Here is a 10,737-nt window from a genome sequence, read left to right on the forward strand (position 1 = left end):
GGTTGATGACACCTTATTTGTGTTGCATGTTCCTTCCTTTGTGTCTCTCTTTTTGTTTTTGTCTTCTTCAGTTTATTATTCATGGATTTCTCCTGATATTTTGTTTGACGTTTATGTAAATTTCAAGCCAAAATAGTATTCTGTGCTGACATCATGTTGCTGTTTGTCTGCACTAGTTTTTGTTGCCTTCTCCTGACACGCTGTTTGTTTCTCTAGACCTGCAACAAATGCTGCCGGCTTTCCTCACCTGCAACAAATCGATATCATGCAAGGAGGAAGCTTAGACTCTTTAACATGCCGAAAGCTATTACAAGGATTAGAATGGTGGAAAAATGTACAGCGCAAGAGAGAGACAACATCGAACTTGACACGTCTTTTCCTTAATAAGTACTTGCTGTTAACTTTCTCTCCCTCTGACTTTTGAGTTTTTAATTGCAATTTGGAAATTCTAATCCTTTCTCGAGCTGAGAAAACATTTTTTTGTGCCTTCCATAATCTTACTGCTTTGCACAGAGGCCACGCTGATTGCATGTTATTGCTTTGACCCCTTGCCGATATTTTCTCTTTTTTTTTTGAAAACTAATTTAGAAAACTGTTCTCATCCTTTTTGGTTCTAATCGCTAAGCCTGCCGAGCTGTTAACATTAAACTGTATATATTTGTACAAAAATGACATCAGCTGTCACAAATCACGGTGAGAACTTGTTATGTGAGTTGAAGATGCTTTTGTTAAGGTGGGCTTTGAGACTGAATTTGTCTTTGATTAGTTATTCTGACCACATGCTGTGACAGCTTCTTTCTCTCTATTTTTGGAGAATTCTTAAGTATCGTCATGTATGGTCAGATATCAACGTTGATTGTTACAAAGAGAAATGAACACATCAATTACAATCTTTGATATCAGCCACAAATGTGCCTGCTATCCTGTTTTTTTTTTTTTTTTGAAACTTGTTCCTTTATGTTTTAACTCATACTACTGCCATTTAATTAAGTCATCTTAAAATGTAAGCCTGTGTTGGAGGTGCTCAGCAATTGCCCATGATACGGTATAGAGGAAATATTATAATTTGATACTTAATTCTTGCAAAATATATTTTTCCCTCATTCAACATGTTGTGAAGAACATTTTATGTGCAATGGGTACTTTTAGTTTTTTTTAAAAGTAGTAATATTGAAGTGTTTTTGAGCACTGCTCCACAGACAGGTGAGGAGGTGGTTTGTACCTCAGGCCATACGACTATACAGCATCTCCCTGTGAGCAACCAGCCGGACTGTGGTGATTGCTGATACTACTGCATTTTTTATATTTTTATACATTATTATTGTGTGTGTGTGTGTGTGTGTGATTATATAATCCATCTATAGCCTGCGAAATTATTCGTACACACACGAGTGGCTGGAACACCATCCTCGGTTCTTTTTGCTTGAGCTGCTGCGGTAAACACAGGTTCAAGTAGAAGCTTGGTGGATGGAGGACTCAGTAGATTGTGCCTGAGAGCAGAAATGGGGCGTGACGCATTGTATCCTGGTACATTTAGGAGCGTTGCTTTTGCCGTCTCCCTGGAAACCATTACCGCACTGCCACTTGCAGGCAGTCAGTCTGTCACGGATTCAGGTGGAAACACAAGCATCTTCATGTGAAAAGGCAATGTGGAGTAGAAATGTGGGGGGTGCAAATGGCTCTGAAGACTGCAGGCTTAAAAGTGTTGATAACCGTGGATTAGCTCTGCCTTCTCCCTCAAGCAGCTTTAACTGTGTGGTCGCTGCCTTTTCCACCTTTTTGTCTGTACACTGTACACAAATGCATCTATGCACGAGATAGCGTCGAGCATATATATTATGCAAATGTCCAACATTGAATGAGAGGTCAACAAGGTAATCTACCTTCTAGTCATTTAGAGTATGCTCTGTTTTGCTGAATGTGAAGTGACATAACTTTTGTCATTTGTTTATTACCAAGGAGGAAAAGCAGTGTTGTCATTGACAGTTGTTTAAACAGGCCATGGATGCATATAATTTATAATCTCCATCATCCACTCCTCACGTATTTGTGTGAACAGCTTTTGTTGCAAGCGCAAGTTGATTGACATTGTGCTGGCAGACACAATTAATGCTCTGAAAGACTCTTAGTGTCTACAGTGACTGTATTCTATTGTGTTGCTTCTTTGAATGCTGCAAATTATCAACGTTGATGCGCTTAGATGCTTACAGTGCTTTACCTTTCACCGACAGTAGTGTTGTCGTAATGAATATACTGAATATTGTCAAGACCTTTACCTAAATCATTGACAAATGGTCATTCATTAATTCAGTTTACAGTTACGTCATGCAGATTATTTTATTTAATTTTTTTTTTTTTTTATAAATACGTCTAACGTAATAGTTCTTCTGATACCAACATTAGAAATTCATCCAGAATGGATTTATTTATTACAGGTATTACGGTCTATGCACCACTCTAGTTGTTTTGTGTGAATTTGTAAAATTGCACACATTTTGCTAGCTCTACTTTTTCTAGAAATTGATATCCATTTATTTAATGCTTAGCAGAGGTAGAGAAAAGCCAGCATTTTGGCAAAAACTATACCCCACTAAAACATTAATGGGTACAGCATACAAGGCTGTAGTTATGGACGGTGGCACTGGTGTAGATACTTTCAACATTGGCAATCTAATAAAGTCATTCAAGATGCATGGGGGGAAAAAAGCTGTGGGGGGGAAGATAACCGATGAAGTTTTTAACGACAGCAATGTTTAATTCATTGTTTGGGATGTATCATAGCTTCGCACAGCTAGTGCAGCTGTTAAAACATACAAAATATATTTTACAATGTACGACATTAGTATCAGGAAAACAAAAAGCATTGAAACTTAGCTTACTAGCTCAGCGCTTGATGTTGAACGTGCACATACAAATACAAACAACTTCCCCCAGTGAAGGTGCTGTGATTGATTGTGTCCATGTCCGGTGGTTGGATGCTTTTAGGCATCACTGAGCGGTCACAGTTGTCCCTTTCCAAATAACTCCAATCCCATTGCTCATCTCAAGTACTCCCAGTAAAGAGAAGATACCCTTGTAATCATGCACATCATAAACAACTTAATTTTCATTAAGCCTCTTTACGCTTTATGGTAAATTTAATTTCGATGATCCTGTGATTAATGTTCTCAGCAGGCTATACTTAAAACTAGCAGATAACATACAAAGCTCTTGGCATAGTCAGGGACCAGGAATGGTAGTAATGCATAGCATGTAATAAAGTTACATAAGATAGACTTACTTTATTGTAGCATGCTTTCTATGATTAAGATTAGCAATGATCAAAGATTATCATTTTTAACATTAGATTTATATATTTTTTTTCTTTTAGATTCTTAACTCTCCAATAAGATATATAGATGTTAGCCCTGAACTAGTAATTTTTGTTTTTACAGACTCCAGTAACAACTAGTGTGTTTTGAAAGTGCCGTCTGCAATGCTAATGGAGCCTAATAGGTTGCGTTCATTTAAAGCTACAGTGTAAATTATGCCCAATTTTGCAGGGGTATAAAGCCAAATGTTATTCCTTTTCATGGCGGGGATTGACTTGCCTTGTGACATCCACCCACAACAAGCTGCCTGTGATGCTGTGCTCGTGGCCCATTTCTTCTCCATGCTGTCTTGATAATGCCATGCCCTGCTATGCTTATTTTTCGCAAGGAAGAAGGGAAGGGAGAAGTAAATATTCTTTGACATTTGACAAAACTATGCACACAGACAAACACGTGCGAACACAGAGACGGATCACAACCCCCATCGCTGTCATCAAATTAATTCATTTTGGATTTCACAAATATGACCTGTGATTGCTGGTTGTCAGTGGGGGTATGTGGGGTGGGGGTGGGTCAGTCAGCAGCTGATACATGAAATGATTGGGAGAGTGCAGCGTGTTCCCATTATCTTGTCCCTTGCATTGTAATTATCACTCCTGCTCTTTCTGCACCACTGCTCCCATCTCTCCTCGCAATTGTAATTGTGATTGACTGGTGCGCCGGCCAAAACAGTGCAGTCTGAAAAGGCATCAGGCACACATCTCATAACCGCCCTGCCATTTGATCTTCTCCTCCTCCTCCTTCACACTGACTGCTCCTCCATCTCTCCATCCCCGTCGTTTTTTCAGGTTGAAGGGAAGTGGCAGCCAGACGATAAGAAAACATGCTTGTAGATGAGTCGAGATTCGACATGCCAAAAGCATATTATTCAGTGTTCCTATTCAGTGTGATTGAACATAATTACAGTTTATGTAAAACTCATGCATGAATTGATAATACATGCTTTCACTATTGCCGAGCACTGCTGTAACGTGATGGGGACACATAGCACGACTTGAAGCCCTTCAAGTTACCAGTGTGGGAGAAATCATTTGTAAACACAAAGGCGTTGTGGACATACATTCAGTGGAAAAAGCCTGCTCAGCCTCCCTCAAGTAAAATTTTTGGCCTTCACTTTCCTTGTTGCTTTGAAATGCCAGACAGAGTCTTTCTCTGCGACAGGTCTGAATGATACACCTTGTCAGAGAGGGAAGTTCATCAGCAGCCACTGAGAGTGCCATCGATTGAGCTGCCCTGAGCCCCGCCAGGTAATGGATTGGATTTATCCCTCTCTGGATAAGGCTTGTGCACAGACATGTACACACACGCACCCAGACGCGCACGCACATACAAATCACACGGCGCTCTTTGCACATCCATGTGTATTTGACACAGCTGTGCACCTGCACGGTACATCCACAGATGTGCCACCGCTCAACGTGCGCACAGTGTTTGTCTACCCAACGCGTGCTGACAGCCTGTCTGAAAACTTGTGTGACATTCAGCAGACATTTATGACAGTTAGGATCAAAGACAGTGATGTATCGTCAGTAGCAGTATGGATAGGGAAAAACAAGACAAGGAGATAGTACTTTGATAGATATCAGGACATTTGTCAGGCATTCGTCTGTGCTTATTTTAGGAGTGAGAGATGAGTATCATCAAATCTATATTTTGAGGAGAAAAAAAAAAAAGAAGCTCAAAGTTGATGGAAAATGTCTTTCGCGCGGAAGAGTCACCGCAGCTCAACTGTTTTCATGTGCATCTTTTTGTGTTTTTGCGGCCACGCATTTCTCAAACAAATATTAAGAAAATCATCATCAATAAATCGTTTTGGAAAGCCATTTAAGCATCTCAAGTCTCATTACGATGACAAGGGTAAACAGATTGGGAGATGTAAAGCACTCGATTAAAGTGGCATTCCAGTTGCTTCTCTAAATTTTAAAGAGGCAATGCATCATGAATGTGCTTCACCAAAGATGAGCATAGTTGACGAGAGAACTAATTAGTCTAATCTTTTTGCCAGGAGGTTTACCTATAATGGTTATAATCTATGGACTCTAATATGATTCAGAGAACACTTAGCGGCAATCCATCTTCCACTGTGCCTCAAGGCAGTGGTGTGCGTGTTTGTGCGTATGCATGTTTATGCTCAAATTTGGCAGGTTTGAATGTGCACAGCTACCGTTGTTGCTGAATAATACAAGGAACACGAACAATAGTTTGGAAAATTAAAGAGTATTTTTGGTGAGCGGAGCTGCTGTCTTTGCTTTTATGAGGTATAACTCTTTAACAATGGCTGAGTCAAATTAATTCCTGTGTAATATGACAGCTTTTGAAAGAAAAATAGCATTTTATTACGAATTAAATTAGCAGTTTTTTTGACTTAATAATGCACTTTGAACGGCTCCACGATGTTTTTAGGATACAGATGGCTGTGGTCAGAGTTGCAGTTATTGGTTCAGAACCTTGAAGGCTCTTGCTAATGAGATTGTTTTGCTGAAGCATCTGTCTTGATATCTAATGTAGCTTGCCATGTGGAGAATGTCATCCACCGTCTGTCCTCTAGCTACAAGTCAAGTCTCCACAGTCAGGTTTGACATTGTAATTAGTCTACAATCAAAGCAATCCCAAGAGGTTCAGCTTCCTTCCTTTGTGTTACACACGACCTATCAAAAGTGTCATTTTTAAAAAAAGATTTTTTAAATGACACAACTGAACGTTGTACTTGACCCCAAGAGAAACAAAAGTACAGTTATGGATCAGACAGATTTGTGATTGTGGTAGAATGGAAGAGCTATTGCATTGCACAGTATCTGGAGGGATATTGAGAGTCAGGAGGTTTTATGAGTGCACTAAAGTGTCTGTAATGTCAGAGCTGCAGGGCAGTCGTTTGTGTTTTACTGAAGTTTTCATGCCATTCTCAGTCATTTTAAAGAGTATTATGTAAAATTATTGAGACCGAAATGGATGGTTTTGGTAGAAAAAAAGGAATCGTTCTTCCATTTCTTGCTTGGAGTGAGACCATGAAACTTGAAATTACTACAGTTTGAGACTTTCCTGGTCCACATACAGACTTCAAACTGTTACAGTCAAGGGCTCTTCGGCGCCTTTTCACTCTATGGAAATCAGAAAAACCATGAGCAAATACAGGCAAATAGGCATAAAAGCTAATGAAGCACCCACGTACCCGCTGTTGCGAGGTAATGAGTGTACTTAGCTCTAAGGGAAAGGACATCTCCAAAGGATTTTCAGTGTGTGCCCACTTCCCCAAGTGCTTAATCATGGTGCTTGATTATGAGCAGCCATTAGGAGCCTGTGAGTCAACCCCACTCATACACTGCAAGGAATTATGGTGTGCTTGATTGAATTCAACATTCTTTGCCCCTGGTCTGTTAGAGCTTGCCAGAGGATGGCAAAGAAGCCTACAAAACCTTCCCTGTATTGGTACATCACTTTAGGCGAGCAGACAGGTTTTGTTTGAAGTTGGATTTTTATTAGATGTGAAGAATCTTTTGCTTTCGTCTCGTGATCTGATGTTTAAGCCACTGCAGATTGTTAAAAAGTAGGAGCTATACCGATTGTTACTACGTACAAGTCAAGAGATTCAAGCTCATGCAACCTTGAGAAAGACTGAAATGTATGACATTGACGAAGAAGTTTCATAGCTGATACACTGTTCCCTTAGTAAGGTAGTATTGTTGGTGCTTCACACTGGTGCATCCTTGATCAGTCTAACAATACAGCACTCAACCACTACACAAACTGATGAATGAGAGGGAATGTAGTAACACCGCCAGCGTAGACCAGTTTATTGTATATAGTTTAACAGCTTCCTCTTTCAATCTTCAGAGCCTTGCATTGTCATGATTCTATAATAATTACTCCTCTTTCCTCATCCCATCTTGTGATCTCTCCGTCCCTTTCTCCTTTGTCTCTCTCATTGTGCCACTGTGTCACTGGGCACACCTGCTACATCCAGCTGTCAATTACAGCCCAGAATTACAGACTGGCACGCAATTAGGGTACGGCTCACGCACTGGCCGACGCTGGTAATGAGTTTCCCCAGTCATTGATCAAAGTCACAATCACACCCCAGCACAGAGTTTCCCAATTAATTTGCTTTCTATTTTTTTCTTGGCTATCCAGGCGGCATCCATGTTGGGCTGAGAGATTTCTGATTCCTGTTTATATACTTTGCCTTTCACGTTCTACTATTGTTTCAGATGGATTAAAAAAGTCTAACCGTTTTTATAAATATCATATGCTAATGCAAGTAAAAATGTTAAGCTAACTTCAACCAAGAGGGCAAAAAAGGACCTAGATAGACTCTGCAACATTTTTTCTAAGCTGTGTTCCACATTCACCCAGATGCACTCTGAGATACTAAAACCTGGCAAAGTGTTTTATCAGAAATATGTGCACGATTGTTCTGATACAGCTCGAGATCAGGAGCCAAACTCAGTTACCCACAAGTTTAAGATCAGGAAAAATCGGAGAGTAGCTAGCATCCTAATGGATGAATATATAAACTGCAAGTTTAGATTTCTTTCACATTTAAAAATACTGGCTTGTCAACAAGTAAGTCGAGCGTGAAAGTAGATAGAATGCAGCTGCAGAGGACATACTTTATTTGCCACTGCACAGGAGAAATCCGTACGTTTTACTTGTGCGTATTTTTCCTTTTTCTCTAAACTCCCCAAATTCCTTGGGCTGTTGCTGCAGAACATTTAATAGAGCTCTCTTCTGAGAAGGGCCGCATGTACATCTACTTCTCATTATGCAAGTGTCAAGACTTGAGTAGTGGGCTTCCTGGCAAATAACAGAGGAATGACATTGCTTGTTTGTTTTCCCTTAGATGTGAAATGCGCTGAAGCAGGAGTGAAGTAGGTGGTGGGAGGGGTGGAGTGACGACAAGGGTGAAAGAACAAGCTGAGCATGGTCGCACACAGTGTTCAAAGCCACTAGGCACAGGTTTCTGTGACTGACAACCTGCTGCAGATGGGAACCTCCCAGTCACACTTTCCCCTCTCAATGAAATTGCCTCAGTGATACAGAGACAGTCTGTAGTCATACTGCTCTGTGCCATATTCACTTGAGCAGTCATATTGTTTCCTGTCTTTTCTTTCTTCAGCTAAGTTATTCTAATTAATCCAGCGAGGTTCAGTGAGAAAATATAGAAAAAACGTCAAATGTTTGAGTTTGAAATGAGAACTCAAAGTCAGCTGAGATAGCAATCTTGTGGTGAAGACAAGGTAATGAATTAATTTTGGTTCATGGCTCAGTAGTGAGGAGAACTAGGTTGAGTAATGAGAAGAGGAAGCCGTGATAATGGAAATCTAAATGATTAAAGTGTGTGTTTGCATGGGGTGGGGTAGTGGCAGGATGGTGGGGACTTGCAAGGGGGTTAAGGTGGTGCAGAGTTAAAGCAACCATGTGGGAATTGGTACATTGTCAGTGTTTGTCAGCAACTACACACTCATGAAAAAGTAAAAAAAAATTTTTTAAATACATTGAGTGGTTTTAAGAAATGGAAATGCCAAATTACAAAAGCAAACAAGGGGACATTCTTTATTGTTTGTACAAAAATGTTGAGTTTTGCATTATATTCAAGAGCTCATTCAATGTTATATAATTATACAGTTCTTTTAAAATGTTAAACTAGTATTTACTAATGTATAGTTTGAAATAAGACAAGTTGTTTGTGCCCTGTGTTACTTGTCCGTGTTTCCATAAAATGCAGATTTTAATATTTTAGTAAGACACAATATTTAATGTAAATTTTAGATTTATTTATTATATTTAAGGTAGTTGCATACCCACCCTACTGTTGCACGTATTTCAAATAAAAAAGAAAGAATATTTGAACCTATATATATTATTTGATTTTGAATGCAAAAATGATGGTATATAAATAGCACTAGACCAAGGTTAATATAGAACACATATAATAGGTAGGGGGTCATCTTTCCATCAGTTTGGGGGACCTTGACCTGAAAAACATTGAAGACCCCTTCGTTACTTGTTCTGGCTTTTCATTTTCATGGATAATGGACTATCCTCTTTTTCCTTACTTTAGCTGGTGTGATGTGATACTGATGATACTATATGGTGCATTTGCTCACATACACAGGTCCTCTATGGAGGTATAAACTGGGAGTAGATATTTCCCTAATGGAACGACTCATTGCAAAAAAAACTGTAACTGTAAAACCAGCCAGCGCTCTGTCAAACTATTTTACTGTGTCAGCACAAATGCTGCAGTCGCTCTTCACTCTGCAATGAAATTTATGGCCACTGATGACTGATTGCGTTTCTCTCGCTCACAGTACTCAGAGTCTTTTGAAAGTAACCCAACAGCACATTAATTTCTCCTAAGTCATCATTTCAAGTGCAGTGACTTGCTGGAAAAATAAAAACTGAGATGAACAGAGTCTAATTTCGATAGTTTTCATCAGTGCTAGCAGTAAAAACGTAAGGAAAAAAAATATAGAACAGGTAGTTAAAATGACGTGCACATAATTTAACTTCTATGTAGACACTATATTCATACATGCACATGATGTCTACATCTGACTAATCCTCTCGTTATTGAATCAACTGGTGTCTTTTCAAATTAAAGGTCCAGTTATGCCATTATGCTCGGAGGACCAAGAACAATCTCGAGTGCCGTAGCGCGTTCTGAAGAACATTATTATTCAGCATGCATTTAGTAGAACCACTGAGGTAGACACAGTGGCTCAAAAGTGTGGCTCTAATTAAAGGGCTAATGTCTCATCTTGAGCATGTCTTTTCCATTTCTTGCCATTGCTGTTGAAGGCAAGGAACGCTCAAGCAGAGATGGACAAAAGCTTGATGAAAAGACACTGATTAACCTGTCATGTTCCAGACAGGTATCCATTAGGCTCTTTAATCAAAGTCTATATGGCATGAAATTGACATTTTCAACCCACCATAATTCCTCACGAGAAGCATTGAACTGAACTGATACCGCCTTATACGTCAATGCACTTGTAGCTTTTCCGCCCTGTACTTTCATTTGCCGTCTTCACGCATCAAAGCTTCTTAAAGAGTCTTTGTTTTCCCAGTCTACATCAAAAATAAACCATTATTATCTGGAGACTTTTGGATGAACTTGGAAGGAGACACAAATCATACCGCCAACAGAAAGGTACCATGATGTGTGAAGCGCATTGGTAGCATCATTATAAGGTGATTTTCTCTAATGTATGGCTACAACTAGTAATTTTCTAACTCTTTACGCCCTTTCACTTCAGTGGAATATTTGAGATATTTTAAGACATGATTATAGGAGCAACGCTTTGCTTCCTCTGGTTAAATAGTTTTCTGTTCTCTATGTTTGAAAACAAAGGACTTCCTTGCATAA

Source organism: Mugil cephalus, chromosome 1 (genome assembly GCF_022458985.1).
Source record: "Mugil cephalus isolate CIBA_MC_2020 chromosome 1, CIBA_Mcephalus_1.1, whole genome shotgun sequence".
In the NCBI taxonomy this organism is placed as follows: domain Eukaryota; kingdom Metazoa; phylum Chordata; class Actinopteri; order Mugiliformes; family Mugilidae; genus Mugil; species Mugil cephalus.